The sequence below is a fragment of the Rattus norvegicus genome, chromosome 3, assembly GCF_021556685.1.
Source record: "Rattus norvegicus strain SHRSP/BbbUtx chromosome 3, alternate assembly SHRSP_T2T, whole genome shotgun sequence".
NCBI lineage: Eukaryota > Metazoa > Chordata > Mammalia > Rodentia > Muridae > Rattus > Rattus norvegicus.
Genome location: NC_141536.1, coordinates 156,209,327 through 156,227,498, shown reverse-complemented (window position 1 = coordinate 156,227,498; position 18,172 = coordinate 156,209,327). Strand labels below are relative to the sequence as shown.

Below are 18,172 nucleotides of genomic sequence, written 5' to 3'. Positions count from 1 at the left end.
TGAGCAATCTCCATAGAGATTGGCTGACTGGGGCTTCCCCAACTAGGGCAAGTGCCAGAGTAGGGGAGGGGTGGATGTGAAATGTTTGTAACTGGAGATCTGAGCATGCTCACCTTGTGACAGGATGAAATGGTTACTTGAAATGACTTTTTTACTTTTTCCAGATAGGGTCTCAGGTAACTGAGACTGGCTTCGAACTTGCAATGCAGCAGAGCATAGCCTGCAACCCTCGTCCTTCCGCCTCCACCTCCCCTGTGTTGATTACAGGCTTGCCCTGCGATGCCTGGAGTAAAATGGTTACTTTTGTAACGAGTGGCTTTTATCTCAATTGAAAACAAATTTCTAATCTTTTAAAACCAAAGATGGGGGCAGAAAAAACAAAATGCTGGACCGAGCCTGTTTGTTTTTGTTTGTTTTAATGAAAAATGAATTATAGAAGAAAGGCAGCTCACAAACAGACTTTAAAACAAACATCGTGGCAACCAGCAATGGCTCTTCTTAAAGGCTGCATAATATTCCTGTTGGGACTGACAAGCACAGTTCCAACCGTTCCTCCCAGCTGATGAGGGGGACTTCCACTCCGGCCCCATGCCATTGTCCAGTCCTATTTTTCCTTTCCTTTTCCCATGAGAAAATTGAGGCTTACAGAGTTCTGAATGACTCGAACCCAGGCCCAGCTTCCCTGCCTGCTGAGGACACAGCAACCAGTGGCAGAAGCCTGATTTTCTCACAGAGACAGTGGAGGAGAACTGAGCTGAGTCAGACAGGACGGTTCCCAGATGCCCAGGATGCTCACAGATGTCCTGGCTCGGGGAGAGACTCGGGTGAGGGGGATTAGGGGGGTGAGGGATGGAGGTTTAAACAGGGCTGTTGGGAAAGGCCTTGCTGGGAAAAGCAAGACAGAAAGGAACGAGGGAGAAGCCTTCATCCATCTGGGGAACAGCGTTCCAGAGAAACAGCACATGCAGAACACTGGAGGCAGGAGTTGCAGGGGGCTGGGTTGTGGTTATGAGGAGCTGGAAGTGTCTGTGGGTAAGGTGAGGCAGGAGACGGGACAAGCCACCAACAGCTGTGCTGTGGCTTAGGTAGCAGGGTTTATCCCGGAAGCCATGTGGTGCCTTGGAAAGGTTTGGAGTGAGGTAGGACAGAGTCCAACAGGGCTCCCCGAAACTGCTCTGCCTATGCTGTAGAAGGGGGTAGGAGGGGGCAGTGCTGGGGGAAGGGGATAGAAGGGGATCAGTGCTGGGGAGGGAGGGAGCAGGAGAGGGTCCATGCTAAGGGAGAGGGATAGAAGGGAGTCAGTATTGGGGAGAGAGGGGCAGGAGGGGTCAGTGCTGAGGGAGAGGGATAGAAGGGGGTCAGTGCTGGAGGAGGGGCAGGAGGGGATCAGTACTGGGGGGAGGGGGACAGAAGAGGGTCAGTACTGGGGGATAGATAGGGCAGGAGGGGGTCAGGGCTGGCTCCAGGCTGCCATTCAGGACTGCTGAGGTAGTAAGTGGGAAGAAGATGGCCCACCTGCCTACCACCCTGAACTTGAGATGAGCTGGGCCTCCCCAGCTTGAGGAAGGCAGTCAGAGAAAGTGCCCAGAGAGGAAATGGACTCTGCTGACTCATGGGGCCCAGGCTGGCCACTTCCCCCAGTCAGAAGCCTTGCTGGGATTAGGGAGTGAGAGAGAGCCAGTAACCACCATGCAAAAGACAGAAAGAGGCAGACTCAAAATGGGGGTGGGGTGGGCCACTGGCCTAAAGTGGAGATCAGGGAGGGCCTCCTGGAAGAGGTGGCATTTGGACCTGGGATGGGAAGAACTCATGTGGAAGTTTAACTTGGCTAGAGGTACAAGAAGAGTGGCCCTGCATGCGGAGGAACAGAATGTGCTAAGAGCCTGTGACCAGGGGCAACCAAATGTGTTCATGATTGCTGGGGAGGCTATGCACAGCTCCTGTCAAGTCCCAACCAGGGCTGCAGCTAGGGAGGCTTCTGCAGGCCCTGATGCAGCCCCTTGAACTTCTGCGAGCCCCGCTACTCCTATGAAGTTATAAGCTTATGTGGAGTAGCAATCACGGGAGGCCAAAATCTGACCTGCGGTTGAAAGACAATGGAGTCAGAACTAGAAAACTGTGGAAGGTTCTGGAGAGCTTCGGGCTGGGCTTAGCCCCTGCTCCTTGGGGACTGCAGAGCCAACCACATACAGGTTTCCATATAGTTCCATGGTCCATCCATGAAGGCTGAAGAACGTGGTGGGGGATGAAGGGGGATGAGCACTTGGGGTGGGGGTGGGAGCCTGAGAGGAAGAAGGGACACAAAGGAAAGAGACATGGAGAGAGAGGCGAGCAAAAGGCAAGATCCAGAACACCTGAGAGGACAAGAGAGAGCATGACAGGGAGAGAGGGGACCCCAGAGACACAGCACCCCATATGGGGAGTGGTGCTGGCCTGTCTCCAATGCTGGAACTCAGAATGCCCTACAGAGGTCCCGTGTCTCATTGCCAAGCACACATTGAACACCTACTGTGTGCTGAAGGTGGTAGGGAGAGCATGCTCCCGAGGAGTGATGGTCATGCATACGTTCTCTCTCCCCCTCCCCTTCTCTCCCCCTCCCTCTTCCCCTCCCCCCTCTCTCTTGCGAACTCGAATGTGTGTGTGTGTGTGTGTGTGTGTGTGTGTGTGTGTGTGTGTGTGTGTGTGTCTGACAAGTGTAGCAGGGGTCCCAGCCCAGGAAAGAGAAGAAGGAAGCTTCGAGTGGGGCATGGTCAAACCTGGAGCCCAGAGTCTGTGGACCGTCCATCCCCAAAGAAGCTGGATCCAGGGTCGAGTGATTGCCACTCTCCTGGGACTGAGTAGGTCTCCAGGGCATGGAGGTCCAGGACAGGGAAGAGGAGGATTCTGGGACTATGTTATGGGGGAAAGGCTGTCCAGTAGAAGGGTGGACCCCCATAGTGAGTTGATATTTAGGGGCAAAGATGAGTAGAGGCTCTCAGGGGACAGCAAGTCCCTGTTCCTAAGATTCTTTTTGAACCCTCCACAGCCTCTCTCTGAAGAAGTGTGCCCACAAACCGCCCCACATTGAAGGTTTGAAATCAAAAGGAGGCAAGCAGGGGGAGGGGTAGGAATGTCTCCCACCCCACACTCACCTTCCAGAAACTCCCAGAATGCCGGGCAGAGGGAGGCACCTCATGTTGGAAAGGGCCCATTACCTCTTTAGGAAACATGAGACCTGGTGATTCACCCCTGCAGGAGCGAGCAGGGAGACAGCTGAGCAGCAAACAGGCCTCTAGTGCCAAAGCCCTGGGACTTCCGGACACTTCAGTGTTTAGGGATCGTCATTTGTGTTTGGGTTAGAGAATCAAGGGATTGGGGTGGTGTGGTAGGGAGGCAGTTTCTAGCATTATGGAAATACAGAACACTCCTCAGACACTAACCTTTCCCACCTCGGGACCTTTGAACTAGCTCTTCCTCCTACATGATCTGTCCCTGCCCCTGAGGGGCCAGCCCACCCATACACACAAAGACCCACCCACTCCCAGCCCCCTGTCCAGTTCCCATCCCCCCCACCCCACCCAGAGCAAAATGAATGAGTGAATCAAGGAGACTCTGGGGCTACTCAGAGCTGGACTCACTGGAGACAGCAGCCAGCTCCCACTAGCATCTGCCACACTCGAGGGATAAGGGACATGGGAGGGACAAGGGACATGTGACAGGCAGAGCAGGAAAGGACAGGGCCTGTTGGGAAGCAGCAAGGGACAAAATAAAGAGGCTCAAAGAAACTGAGGCAGTGACATATGTCTTCAACACTCAGCAGGATGCTGAGGCAGGCCAGCCCAGGATAGGGACCAGTCTCAAAATAACAATAGATTGGCCAGTGTGGCTCAGCAGGGAAGGACACTGTCAAGATGGACCACCTGAGTCTGCTCCCTGAGACTCATGTGGTGGGAGGGGAGATCGGACTCCTGCAAGCTGTCCTCTGTCCTCTGACGCTACCTTCTGTCTCCCTCTAAGAAATAAATGCGAGCTCGGTGCACATCTGTGACTCCACTGCCTGGGGGACAAGAGTGAGGGGTCAGGAGTTCAAGGCTGTACATGTTTGGTTACATAGGGAGCTCAAGGGCAACCTGAGCTACCTAAAACCCTGTCTCACACAAAAACAAGAACACGCAATGTCCCTACTGGCTCCCCAGGGCCTACCTTGACCAGTCCCCTGTGTACTGCCCCCTAACACCCCCCACTCCCGCCACACAGCCCTCCAGTCCATGGTGTGCTGTGCTCCCTACCCCCCCATCCCCACACCCTCCCCACCCCCCCACCCCCACTCCCGCTGTCTCCCAGCAGCCCTCCAGCTTCAGAACCCTTACTCTAAGTTCAGTCTGCAGACATGGACCTAGGCTAGGAGGCCCTCAAGTCTTGTGAGGAAAAGCAGGTATCCACAACTTTGTGTGGAGCCTCTTGCTGGTCAGAGTGGACAATTAGGCAAAAATCCCAGAAAACACTCCAGGCCAAAAGATAAAGCACAGCTAAGGACATCTGGTTGGAGCCCCTCAGGTTGGGCCTGGCACGGGGAAACAGTGGCCAACGGTGGTGAGGCATGAGGGAAGGCTTCTCGGAGGAGGAAGAGGCCAGGCCTGGTAACTTGGGTGGCCCTCAAGCCATGCTGGAAGACACAGTAAGTCCATTCCAATATTAAGATGCCCAGCAGGTCAGACTAGATTCTCCCAAGGGCCCCTGGGGGTCAGAGCATCCTGGCTGCTTCCTGTCCCTCCACAAAGCATCATCTCTCTCCTTAGGCCCTCTGTGATCATGCTAGGGTATCCCTCTAAGATCTATGTCCCTGCCAGGGTCCACCTGCCCACTGCGGAAGGAGGAGCACGCAGCCACCTGGGGCCAGCACACAACCCACATGGCACATGGCTGACACACTCCCAGGACACATGCCACAAGCAATTCAAGGCTGGGAATCAGAACCCAAGTGCTCTGGGCTTCAGAGACAACACGATGCTGACAGGGTGTATAGCCAAGCATGTGCCGTGGGGTGAGGGCACATGGTGACTCAGGACAGGATCGAGTCCACATCATGGCCCAAACCAGCCTCCAAGATGAGGATTTCAGAGATGTTTGAATTCCCCACACCTTCCTTTCCCTGCCTGTGAAATGGGCTAAGGAGATCCCTGGGTACCTAGAAAGTGAGTGACTTAAAGCAGAGACGCAATGGAGTTGTTAAAATGGAGTTATTAAAACGATGACACACTGATGGGACTCAGTGGCACGTGCCTATTGTCCCAGCACTCTGGTGGAAGGGGCAGCATTGAGGGTTCCAGACTAGCCCACTACATAGCGAGACCTCGTGTCAAATGAAAAAGTAAATTAATAAATCACCAAGCCATTGTGGTGGCATATACCTACAATTCTAGCATTTGGGAGGTGGAGGGAGGACCTTGGCTACACTGGGAATTTAAAAGCATTTTGGGCTACATGAGACCCTGACTCAAAAAAGCCAAAAGAAGCCAGGTGTGGGGGCTTTACTCCCTACACTCAGAAGGCAGAGGCAGGTGATGATCTCTGTGAGTTCAAGGCCAGCCTGGTCTACAGAGTAAGTTCTAGAACAACCAGGGCTACACAGAAAAACCATGTCTCAACAAACCAAAACAACCAAAAGCCAAAAGAAAGGACAGAAAGGCAGTAAGGAAGAAAGGAGGAGCGCAGGGGGAAAGGACATACCACCACTGAGGCCTGAGGAACTCTGGAGGCAGCAGAGTGAGTCTGTGTTCAGCTGCTTGTGAGTGTGAGAATGGCCAGCAGAAACACGGGCAATGGACAGGTACCGCACCCACATCTCTTCACTTTTCAGTGGAAAACACTCAAAAAATCCCACAGTCACCGTGAGGAGCTGAGCCCTCGGCTGCTCCCCACCCTTTCTGCTAAAAGGACCTGGGCTTCCAGCAGCACTGGCTTTGAGGCTGCAGGAGACTCCAAGAAACTCAGAGCCCTGGAAAGTAAGGACAGGTTCAAAGGGGGACTCATTAACAGTATCTACTGAGAAGCCCAGAGGCCAGAGGTAGAAAGTGACGTTGAGTCACAGAGAATGTCAGGTGGTGCTGGACACGGGCAGCGGGGGCCAGAGGCTTCACACCAACACCAGGCTCTAGGTTACATGCTTAGCACCACGAGGGGAGAGGGAAGTAGCATTAGGTTATGGCCAATAATTTCTGAGTCCATGTGAAAAAGTTAACATAAATAAGAGAGTGGATGGATGGATGGATGGATGGACAGACAGACAGGCAGGCAAGCATAGATAAGCCTCTCAGGCAGAATTCCAAATAATTTACAGTTACAACTGGGTATGCTCTGACTCCCTGAGACCGCACTGTCGATCTAGAGAACCAGGGACCACGCAGTGGGGGCTCACGAGCTAGGTATGAAGTCAGTGTTAATGGCTGACTGTTGGTAGCTGGTTGCCCCTACTGACTACCCCTGACACCATGGTCAAAATGCCCTGTGGAACCACACACAAACACCTGAGAGGTCTCAAAGGCTCCACAAAAGGGCTAGCCAGACCCTCCACACCGTCAGGGTCAGGGCTGGAGAGATGGCTCCATGGTTAAAAGTACTGGCTGTTCTTCCAAAGGGCCCAGGTTAGATTCCTAGCACCCATGTGGTATTCACGGTCATCTGTAACTTCAGTCCCAGGGAATCTGGTACCCTCTTATGCCTCAGGTACTAGGCATGTACATGGTGTGCCCATACATCATATCATCATATATATGTATATGTATGTGTATACACGTGTATGCATATATGTGTACACACACACATATATATATATATACATACATATATATATATATATATATATCATCATCATCATCAAGATCACTGAAGACATCAAGTCTGAGAAACTGTCCCACACAAGAAGACTGAAGAGATGAGGCTCCTAATGTAGGTAGGACTCTGGACCAGGAAAGGGATCATTACTTACAAACTAGGGGCATCTGAGCCAGCTAAGGACATTGGTTGATGTCGCACACTAAGGTAAGAAGCCAACAGAAAGGGAGGCTCAACCCAGAGGCAGCCCCTGAGAGAAGGCCAGTGACGGGCAACCAAGGGTAAGGTGGTGAGGTTCTGTGTGTTCAATTTCTTTTTTTTTTTTTCTTTTTTTTCGGAGCTGGGGACCGAACCCAGGGCCTTGCGGTTGCTAGGCAAGCGCTCTACCACTGAGCTAAATCCCCAAACCCCTGTCTGTTCAATTTCTGATTCTGGTCCCACCCAGGTGTCTCCCCGGGCCAGCAATACTGTGGCACAGTGAGCAGCAGACCTGAGCCCTGTCCCCACATGTTCCCCCACTGGACATGAGGACAGCAGACACTGTGTGGGAGGAAGGAGCAAAGGGGAAGCACATGGCAAGACACCCAATTCTCAGAACGTCTGGGTCAGGAGTCAGAGGACCTGGGTTCTAGTCCCTCTCTTCCTGTAGTCAAGGGATCACCTCTGGTCACTCACTTCCCCTCCTCAAAGTCATGGCTGAAGCAGCTGACTGTGACCATGGTGGGCCTGTCCCCTAGCCGGCCGTGTTCCCCAGCAGTGCTCCCCCCTCCCCTAACACTGTCACCTCCTACTCACAGGGACAGCTGAGTCTGCCATGAGCAATTCTCAAAATTCCCTACCCAAGGGACACTTTGTGCACACTGCAGCCATTCCTAGCATTAGTCTTTGTGCCTAACAATTACCCTTGAAGTGAGTTCAGATGAAGACAATATCCACCGCCTCCCTCCAGCCCACTCTGTTTTGCTGTCCTGGTGTAGCACCTACCTCCTGTTCCTTGAACCTCTGGCTCTTTTCTGCCCCAGGACCTTTATCTCTGTTTTTCCCTCCACTTTCCACAGCCTTCTCTCAGGTCCTTCATCCAACAGGCTGCCAGGCTTCTCCATGGAGAGCATCATAACCCTGAACCCCTACTGTGTCTCCCTGCAGCCTGTGCAGTGTTAAAACTGGGCTGCTCCGTCCTGCACCAGAACCTCCACCACCCTGCCGGGGGCATGGAAGCAGGGTTCTCCTCTGCAGGGGTCTCCTCTACGTTTTCTGTGACATAATCTCAGTCTGACCCGTGGGCAATCAGTGAAGGAATTGTACGGCCTAGAGTCACAGCCTCTATGGCAGACATGGAGGGCACCAAGTGTGTCCTCTGTGCAGTTCTTGGCTATAGGTAGGTCCATCCCTCAATACTGGTCCATCCCTGCCTGACCTCCCCTCTCCTTTTTACATCAAAAATCCCAAGGCTATCCCTGAACAGGTCCTAAATGCACAGAGACTCTGGCTGGCCCCTGCTACCCAGGGGAAGATGTGAGCAGAAGCCAAGCCCAGACCCCACTGTTCTGGTGCACGTGGGCACTCCTGTCTCAGGCATATCCCTGCCATGACACCTGGAGGAGCCCTTGAGGCTGGTATGGGAGATGGCCTCAGAGCAGCATAGCCTGGTGCTATGCTAGTGCCAGTTAGGGTCAGAAGACCGTGTTGGGAGCAGAGTCCAGGCTGGTCTAGAGAGGGGTCCTTGTTTCATGTTAGCATCAGGTACTCCAGCAAGCTGAACCCCCTCTTTAGTCCTCAGGGCGGCTGAAAAACCCACAGAGAAGCAGCCTTGGAGGCTACAATTAGCCTTACCTCCCTGAGCTGTCACTTCCTCCCACTTCCCAGGTCCAATCACTGAGGCCCAGACAGTGTGACATATATGTACACAGGACAGATGGTGCAGGTGGGTCTGACCCAAGAAGGCACATGGGTGGCACTCTGCAGGGTGAGCATGATGTCCCTGAAACCAGCACAACCAAGCAGTGCCCTCGAAGACTCACAGAGCCGTGTGCCCACTGCCTTAGAGTCCGTTTCTGAGCTCGTGGAGTTCCTGGGCCCAGTCTCCACACCCGAGTATGAGGCTGACTCAGCTCAGAGTTAGGTTTCCATCTGCACAGTGGCCTAGGGGCCCATGACACAGGTGTCTGCTGAAGACAGGAGCCCAGGCCCCCTATTCCTCCCAGCATCCCAAGCGGCAAGCAGGACATCACCAACCTAGCCAGGGACAATAAGCAGGAGCAGGTGTGGGGTCCTTCTGGAGGCCCTAGCTTAGCTCCTTGGCCCATTCCATACCCTTTCTAAGCCATCAGGGCCCCAGCTACACAGTCCCCCAAAATGGGCAAGGCAGCTAAACCGGTCAGTCTTGAGCAAACTAGCTCCCTGCACACCAGTAGGCTGTGTGTCCCCAGGCAAGTCTCTTCACTTCTCTGGGCCTCCATCTCTCTCTCCAGGGAGATAGTTGTGCCTCCCACTCAAGGGGTTGGTTGGTGAGAGAGAGTACAGCCCAGTACCTCGTGCCTGGCAACACCACCACGTCAAATGAATACCTTCCATACAAAAGGTATGCTCTGGGAGAGGAGAAGGAAGAGGCCATGGAAGCAAGATGGTGTCCCAGAGGGCTAGGGAGGACCCCAGTCCACCACCCACCTGTGGAGGAGAAGAACCTGCCCAGCCAGGCCCTGGCCATGAATAGGAATCTGGCATGGAGACACAGGAGGAGTCACATGAGCAAAGGACACAGCCCAGGCAAGTGACAAGCATGTCTAATCTTCATGAGTTTGCCCTCAGAGAGACCCCTCCTCACTCACCTAAGAGTTCCTCATCTGCCTCTCGCTCAGAGACTGCGTTCCACCACCTGCCACCCTGTGACAAGCCTTGCTAGTTCTTTGTCTCCCTGCCAAGCCCTTAGGCGACAAGAACAATGTCTTTCCTGTTTCTACTGCATCCCCAGAACCCAGCACGGCACCTGGCATCCTACAGAGGCTCTGGCTTCCAGTGCCTCAGTTTCCTTATTGTGAAAGGCACAGCGTAACAGCCTCCACCTCCTAGGATTGCTTCAAGGACCCGGCAAGGTGTTCTCCAGAAGGTGTGAGGAATGGCCTAAGAGCTGCTCACAATGGCCTGTAAATAAAAAAGTAATGAACAACCACGACTTCTCGACTTCTCGGAGCCATGGTAGTCACAGTGAGCTGGAGCAGGGCTTGCATAAGATGCCCGCACCACAATGATGTCCCCCCTTGGTTTTGATTTTGGCCTCTTCCCAACAGCATACCCTGTTAAGGTCTCAACCCATAGACAGTCAACAGAAAACACACCTCACCCCTTTGTCCCAGCCGGAGCACTCAGCCTGCCTGGCTCTCTCCTGAGGAGTTGGGGGTGGTCATGAGACTTCAATTTCCCTGTCTTTTCTTTTCTGATCCACCTGGGAGCAGGGCCAGCTGCCGCGATGACATTTTTAAACCTGACTCAATGGAGATAGGACTCTAACGGAGTGTGTGTGTGAGTGTATGTGTGTTTTTGTGTGTGTGCGTGCGTGTGTGTATGCATGCCTATATGTGCATGTATGTGTGTTTTTGTGTGTGTGTGTGCGTGTGTGTATGTATGCCTATATGTGCATGTATGTGTGTTTGTGTGTGTGTGTATGTATGCCTATATGTGCATGTATATGTGTTTTTGTGTGTGTATGTATGCCTATATGTGCATGTATGTGTGTTTTTGTGTGTGTGTATGCCTATATGTGCATGTATGTGTGTTTTTGTGTGTGTGTGTGCATGTGTGTATGTATGCCTATATGTGCATGTATGTGTGTTTTTGTGTGTGTGTGTGCATGTGTGTATGTATGCCTATATGTGCATGTATGTGTGTTTTTGTGTGTGTGCGTGTGTGTATGTATGCCTATATGTGCATGTATATGTGTTTTTGTGTGTGTGTATGCCTATATGTGCATGTATGTGTGTTTTTCTGTGTGTGCACATGTGCGTGTGCGTATTTATGTATGCATGTATTTGTGTATGTGTGTGTTCATGTGTGCACCTGTGTATGTATATGTGTGTGTGTGTGTGTATATATATATGTATGTCCGTGTGTGTGTGCATGCTGTATGTGTGCATGAGTTCGTGTGAACAACCTCAGTATAGGTCCTTTCTTCCACCTTGTTATTCCCAGATGCTTGCTTACCCTAGGCTAGCTGCTTACCCCAGGCTAGCTGCCCACCAGTGTCCAGGGTTCTCCTGTAGGAGCCCAAGGATTGCAGGTATTCTCGCCACACATGGCTTTGACATGGGTTCTGGGCATTCAAATTCAGATCCTGAGGCCTGCACAGCAAGCGTTTTTACCCACTGGGCCGTCTCCCTCACCCTGGAGCAATAGCCAACGACTCCATGAGACTGGGTGTACAGCTCTCCAGCCCTGTGCGTCCTAGAACCCTCAAGCCAGGATCTGGAAACACCTGAGCCTTCAGTTCGGAAGGTCCTGCCTTTGGGGTTGTAGGTCTCATAATCTGGGGTTCCTGGCAGGATGCCCCTGGCTCAGCAAACCTTCAAGGCCTAGATCTGTGGCTCTGCAGGTCCAGACATTGCCATTACCAACTCAGACCTCAGAGTTCTCCTTCCCAGAAGCTCACAGCTGGGACCGAGAAAGGGGAAAACCCAGCCGGTCCCACATTCCCATCAACGCCAAGCTGGGCAGGTGTCAAACAGAACAGGCCTGGCACAAGCTCCAGAGTAACACCAAAGCTGGCCGTTCCTGGGGTGCCCAGGCTCATCTCTGGCCAGAGGGTGAGGGGAGGACCTGCCACCCCCGCCCCCGCCCTGCCCATAGAGTAATCTCATGAGTCACCCCCACCTCATGACCCGCCTGCCTGAGCCGCAGAGAGGCCTGTAATTACAGCCACCGCCTCTCCCAGGTGGGGTCTTATCAGACCCATCACCAGGGCAGGTCGGGAGGAGTGTGCCCCGAGGTGCCTGGCCTCACTATCCTGGGATGGGGGCAGGCAGCTCCAGGTGGGCTCTCGGCACCTCAGAACTTCACTTCCCATCCAAACCCAAGCTCTACCCTTTCTGGCCTCTCTTCAACTGCTTTTCCACGAATGCCCCAGGGCCCAGCCAGGGTACCACGGGGGCCCTCGGGTCTAGTACAGCAAGGCCTAGTTGGAGCTGTCAGTCAGTCAAACCTAGCAATAGAAGCAAAGAAGAGATGATAGAGAAAAATTAGGCACAAAAAGTTCTAGGAGGAAGGTAGAACAGCCAGAGCCTCTGGCCCTGGAGGAAGGGACTCTGCTCCCTCCCATTCCACAGATGAGAATAACTGATTTAAGGATCCGGAGCAGCTGAGGGCCTGGGCAGGACAGGAGGGATGCACACTACTTGGAAGGGGCTGTCTTTCCCAGGCGGAGGCCCCGGGAGCCGCTAGCAAATGAAAACACCAGGGTATGACACAGGCCAGGAGTGTCTAGTTACTTTCAGACCTATGGGTTCAAACCTCAGCCTGACCCTCTGTGCCTCAATTTCCCCAACTGCAGACAGCAGGACCAGATTCTTCTGGGTTGTGTGGGTGTGACAGAGCAGGAATACAGAAGCTCTTTTGCCTCCTCCTGGCGTTGGCGGGTCCCTCCTTCCGGGGAGCAGGGCAGGTGGGAGGCTGGGTGTGTCTTAGCTCAGCTAGGGAAGACTTGTACCCCCTCACCTCCCCTGCCCACACAGGCCTTGGGGAAACTGCAGCTGGTCTCCAGGCACATCTGCCCTGAGTCAGGTCCTTAGGGTGAGCACCCCCAGCCCCACGGTTCCAAAGCCAGCCCAGCTCAAGGTCTGGGTGCAGAGTGACTGATAATAATGTCCTCTGTCAGAGCATTCCCTCCCCCAGACCTGCTCAACCAGTCTCCTTAAGGTGCTGGGAAGCCTGACACCTGAGCCCTCTATTATTCTCTCCCTCGAGAGGAGAGAAGGGAGCCTCGCTATGTCTGAGGTGTTGGGGAAAACCATGTTGGCCCAAAGGGTCCTTTCATTCCCCAGCTCCTGGGCTGGCCAAGTTCCTGACTCTGTCCCTTTCCTGATAGGAGAGATAGAGAGAGAGAGATAGAGAGAGAGAGAGAGAGAGAGAGAGAGAGAGAGAGAGATGAGAGCAAGTGAGAGAGGGAAGAGAAGGAAAGAGGGGAAACAGAGAGAGGGGGAGGGAGGGAGGAGGGAGGAAAGGGAAGAGAGGGAGAGGGAGAGAGAAAGAGAGAATGAGGATAGGAGTGTAGAGTGGGTATGAGTCTAACTCAAGGTTCATTTTTGCTTCCTGCCTCTGCCCCTCATTTGCTGTGTGACCTTGGACAAGTCACCCAACCACTCTGAACTTCTCTTTTCCTGTCTGCCAGGTTGACAGGTGGATTATGGAATCACAGTCTGTAGAATTTGAAAGTCCCAGCCAGGGCCTGACAGGACACACCAAGATCCAGGACCAGGGCACCTGCCCTACCCATTCCCTCCAGTAGTCCCATGAACTGGGCCTAAGTGTCAGCCAGAGAGCTGTACCACAGAGCCAGCTTCGAGGCCTCAGGCCTACTCCCAACTATGACCAGACCTAAAACCCAGCAGTAGGCACTGGCCAGGGTCCTGCCCCCAGACTGAGAGATGGTCCTGATCCATGCCTCCAATGAGAAAGCCTCTCTTCTGTTCTCCCTGGCCCCACAAGCCACCCCCTTCTCTGTAGCCTGCTCCCCCTCATTTTAATTTTAACTACATGATGCATGTTGACCCCAGCAGACAGGGCAGATATTGAGAATGTTCTCAGGCCACCGCTGGAGGGAGAGACTGGGCAGATCCCAGAGTACTGGTTCAGGATGGCCCACCCCTCTGCTGAAGAGTGTGACTGGCTGTTTGAAGTGGTAGCCAGGGCAGAGTGGGGCAGATGGCTCTGTGGGGCACTTTATCCGCCCCCATTCATGGAGGGGTGTGTTTGTTGTCAAGGAGGGAGGCAATCAGACAAGGAGGAGGTCCTGGGTGTTGGTGTGGGCATACAGGGGCTCAGGGCAGCCCATCGCTGGGATCTAGGAATTTGTATTTGTGGACGATGTAGCTTTGTCTCACAGGAACTCTAAAATAGACTGTGAAGCCAGGCCTGGCCTAATCGCTGAGCTCTCTTGAGGTAGAGGCAGAAGGATCAAGAGTTCAAAAACAGCTTGTTACATAGAGTTCTAGGCCAGCCTGGGCTACATGAGACCATTTCAAAATAAAGAAGTCAACAAAGTCAAGGTCTGGGATGGCAAAAGTTCCAAGGCTAGACTTCAGGTCCCACCGGACGCATCAGATGCCTCCCTAGAGATGGGGCCCTCCCAATTCTACCAGAGGATAGCTAATCTCTGCTGGAGTATCTCAGAAGGACGGGTTTAGCCCAAGTGAGACGACACAGAGAGATATCTGTAAGGGACACAAGAGGAGAAAGATGCAGGGTCCTGTCTAACCAGCCCATTCAGGGTCCTGCATGACCCTGAAGTGTAGAGGAGGTGGACTGGTGGCAGAATGTGTCTCTGTCACACCAGTCCATTGGGAAGAGGGCAGAGCCAGCTTCCCAGGACACAGAGCTGTGACTCAGGGCCATGGGAAGGATCAAGCCCAGGTGGCAGCTGGCAGGCCACCAGCACACCCACACCCTCCCCAAACTTGAACCCCAGCAGAGCCCTGGCAGAAGGTTCTGGCTGTCCCCACACAGAGGAGGCTCAGGCTCTGGTATCAGTTGACCTGAGTTTGAATCCTGACACTACCACTCAACTACTGATGATCCAGAGAACTGGAGCCTCAGTTTCCCTCTCAGTACCAACATACAGCCAGCCTATGTGTTGCCTCACAGGATGGGTACAAAGATACATGGGGTTCACCTGAGTGGGACCACCCTCGGAACAGTGGTGCCAGACAGTCAGAGGTCACAATAGACAGTGCCGCAAGGGACAGCTCAGAGGCCCCAGCTTCTGCCGCTAAGAGTCCCTTGCAGAGACTTTGTTCATTGGTGTATCTCCGTATCCAGTCCCTAAGCTAGCCTCAGGACAGCAAGGTCAAGGGCCCGTGGCACAGAGACTCTCAAAGAGTTGGGTGATCTTTGAGATACAGATGACGTCTTGCAGCTCCCGGTTCTGAATGTGGGGCCTCCTATTTCACTTTACATGTGGTCTTGGAAGTTCCACAGCTGTCCTGGCTGAATGCATGGCTAACATGTGACAGAGGATGGGTAGGTAGATGGATGGATGGAGACAGGATGAATGGATAGACAGATGGGAGGGTAGATGATGGGTGGGTGGATGGATGGATGGATGGATGGATGGGAGGATGGACAGGAGGGTGGATGGATAGACAGATGGGAGGACAGATGGTGAGTGGGTAGATCAATAAATGGATGGCTACCACCCTGTGGTCCCATGAGCCCCAATGGTCATGAGCTCCTAAATTCCTTTACAGTTGGAGAAACTAAGGCTTGTGGGTAAACAGACTCCCTCAAACTATTCAAGCAGGGCCTCATATTAGTTTTGTTGGGTTCCAAGCCCCTGTCCTCAAGCCTCCTCTGAACCAAGTGGGTGGTATGTCTGTGCTGGGACTCCAGCTCCTACCCTCCTACCTGGATGCTCTCCTGGCCTTTTCCCTGCTGCGGGAAACTGAGGCCAGGAGCAGGGTAGAGGCTGGCTCAGCTTGGCAAGGGTGCCTGCCCGGGAGGCGGCCTGGCTAAGTGCCCAGGCAGGGGCGGGGTTTTGTGAATTGCTCCTCAGTCTGCCGACCACAAGCGGGTTGGGTGAAAGGCGGCTGGCTGCTTCCCACCCGCTTCCCCGCCAATGTGGGCTCAAACAATGGGCCTTTGTGCCCTGCGTGGGTGTGTTGTCAAGGTGTAAGCTCTGGCCCTGTGCCCCAGCCCCAGCCTCCTCGAGGGTACGGAGGGGGTGGCCAAGGAGGCCTAAGGGGCCAGGACAGCCAGCAGACAGGGAGCCAGCCTCCTTGAGCTTCCCACACGGAAGAAACTCAAGCCCAGAGAGGGCGCTGTGAGCATCCAAGCCACACAGCACATGGATTCTGGGCAGGTTGGTAACCTGGGATACTAGGCTCCCTCAGCACTATAGCTGAGTGTCCCCAGCTCCCTCACAGCCAACACCTGCCAAGAGTTCAGAACTAGAACATTCTCTTTTCTCAGCCCATAACCCCCTTTTGGGAGTTCAATCCAAAGCTCCCATCTCTGAGGGCTCCTCTTCAGACCACATCCCTTTGCTGGATGTTGCCTCTTGCAGGACCCTGTCTGACCAGATCCAAGCACCAACCCCAAGCATCCTGGGCCCTGTAGGAGGCTGCCTGGATGGGAAGCCCGGCCACTAGCCTGCTTTCCTGAAGGAAACCGAGGTTCCCAGAGGTAGGAGAGCCCGGGGCCTCCCAATGGCTGCAGCAGAGACTTCAAAGATGTGTCATGGGGGCTGGGGATTTAGCTCAGTGGTAGAGCGCTTACCTAGGAAGCGCAAGGCCCTGGGTTCGGTCCCCAGCTCCGAAAAAAAGAACCAAAAAAAAAAAATGTGTCATGACCCCAACTCTGACCTGTGTGGATGCTGCAGAAGGAGACCTCAGGGTGCAGCTGTGTCTAAAAAGATACAGATGGGGTCCAGCCACCTTGGAAATGTGGACAGACTACAGAAATAAAACATGCATCCCTCCCCTCTCCATCCAACACGGTCTGCCTTGGACTAGCCTAGGAGAGAAGTCTTCTGGAGATTACCAAGAAGAGCGTGCTAGAATATTCTAGCAGTGCCAGTCTGAAGAATCCAAAGTCAACACACTGTGGTCTATTTGATCTTTGGAGTACTATACAGCAGCGAAAAGAAACACAATCGATGAGTGGACCTCACGGGAAAATGTTAGGCACACACCAGGTACAAAGGAACCCAACTTGGGTGCCACTTTGAGGGGCCACCTCTGTGGGGGTCATGAGCTTTCAAACTGTGGCTCATACTTCTTACACATTTTATGAAAAATCAAACCAAATCCAAGAACCATTTCCAGGGCTCCAGAGCACACAATGGCTACTTACAGCTTCCCAACTAAGGCCCGCCCTCCTCTGGCCCTGTTAGGGCCTCCTGGCCTCAACCTGTCTTTCCAGCCTCCCCACCAGCCGGGCTGGTCTCCTCACTCTTCCCAAACACGCCTCGAACATTCCCGTGTCCACACCTTCCTCCCACCTGGATGTTCTTCCTCCGTTCCTGTCCTCCTCCGTGCCAGGCACTGTGCCCAGTGCTACAGGCGGTTAACTCCTGAGACCAGGGGCTCACTCACCACAGAAAAACCAGGGCATCACCTTTAGCCTCAAAGCCACCCGAAGACCCCTAGTATCCTGAATGTCACTGATGGGCACACAGCCCCTAGCCCCTCAGCTTGTCATTCCAGCTGGACTTAACCCCCATTCATCTCTCAGGATAGGTCGGTGTCTTTCCCACTTAATGTAGGGGGAGAGCCGTGGCTCAGGGAAAGTTAGTAATTTACAGGAGGGACCCAATTAAGACTGCCTTATTCAGAAATCTTTCTCTCTGGCAGCTCCCAGTCAGAGCTGGCCCCCATGCTCCTTCCTGCCCCAGGGCCTTTGCACACACTGTTCCTCTGCCTGATATATTCTCAACGCTGACAAGGCCCCGCTTTTTCCTATAGTTCTGGTTTCTGAATTCAGGCTAAAGTCCCTACCCCCACTCGCCCCTAGGGAGTGTCACTTTGTGTCCCCTCTCTATCACAAAACCAGATCTTACTGTAGTGAGGGGTTCATCGTCCAGCACAGTTCGCGATTCACTTCTGTCACGCACAAGTTGGTATTTGTCTCTTCCACTGCTGTGACCCTGGCCTGACAGGACAGGTGCTTCAAAGGCTGGGCAGAGGAGAGCAGGACTCTAAAGGTAACCCCCACCCCACCCCCAGCCCCATCCCTACCCCCACCCCCACCCTCCACCCCCACCCCACCCCCAGCCCCATCCCTACCCCCACTCCCACCCCTCACCCCACCCCTACCCCACCCCCTGAGGGGCCAAGAGGGACAGAGTTAAAAAGGAACCTGTGAGGCAAAGAGCTTTGCTGAGTCACCCTGTCTTGTCCAGGTCATAGGCCACCCTAGGCTCAAAGATACAGGAAAGGGGGACAACGCGGACCCTCTCCCACCCACCAGACTGAACCCCCTGCCTCCTGAAACAGCAGTGGAATCCACAGTGGGACTGATCAGCGGGGCTGTGATCCTTCCTTCCATCAATCTGTATACCTAGGCCATGTTTCCAGGCTCAACGATTCCCAGATCAGAACGCACCTATCAGCCCACAGTATTGAGATAACCCTGAGCTAAGGGGAAAGGCCAGCACAGG

At 53.7% G+C, this 18,172-nt stretch overlaps 1 long non-coding RNA gene across 2 annotated transcripts in view; it reads right to left on the bottom strand.

The window, feature by feature from the left end:
- The window catches only part of LOC147995826 (uncharacterized), a 42,143-nt gene that overhangs the window by 2,228 nt on the left and 21,743 nt on the right, over positions 1–18,172 (bottom strand). Inside the window, exons 3-4 of one of the 2 annotated variants that reach the window (XR_015684865.1) lie at positions 17,573–17,688; positions 3,132–3,228 (exon numbers count right to left, since the gene is read on the bottom strand). This is a non-coding gene — a long non-coding RNA (uncharacterized LOC147995826). The remainder of the gene's footprint in view (positions 1–3,131; positions 3,229–17,572; positions 17,689–18,172) is intronic. The other variant, XR_015684864.1, reaches the window with a different exon arrangement.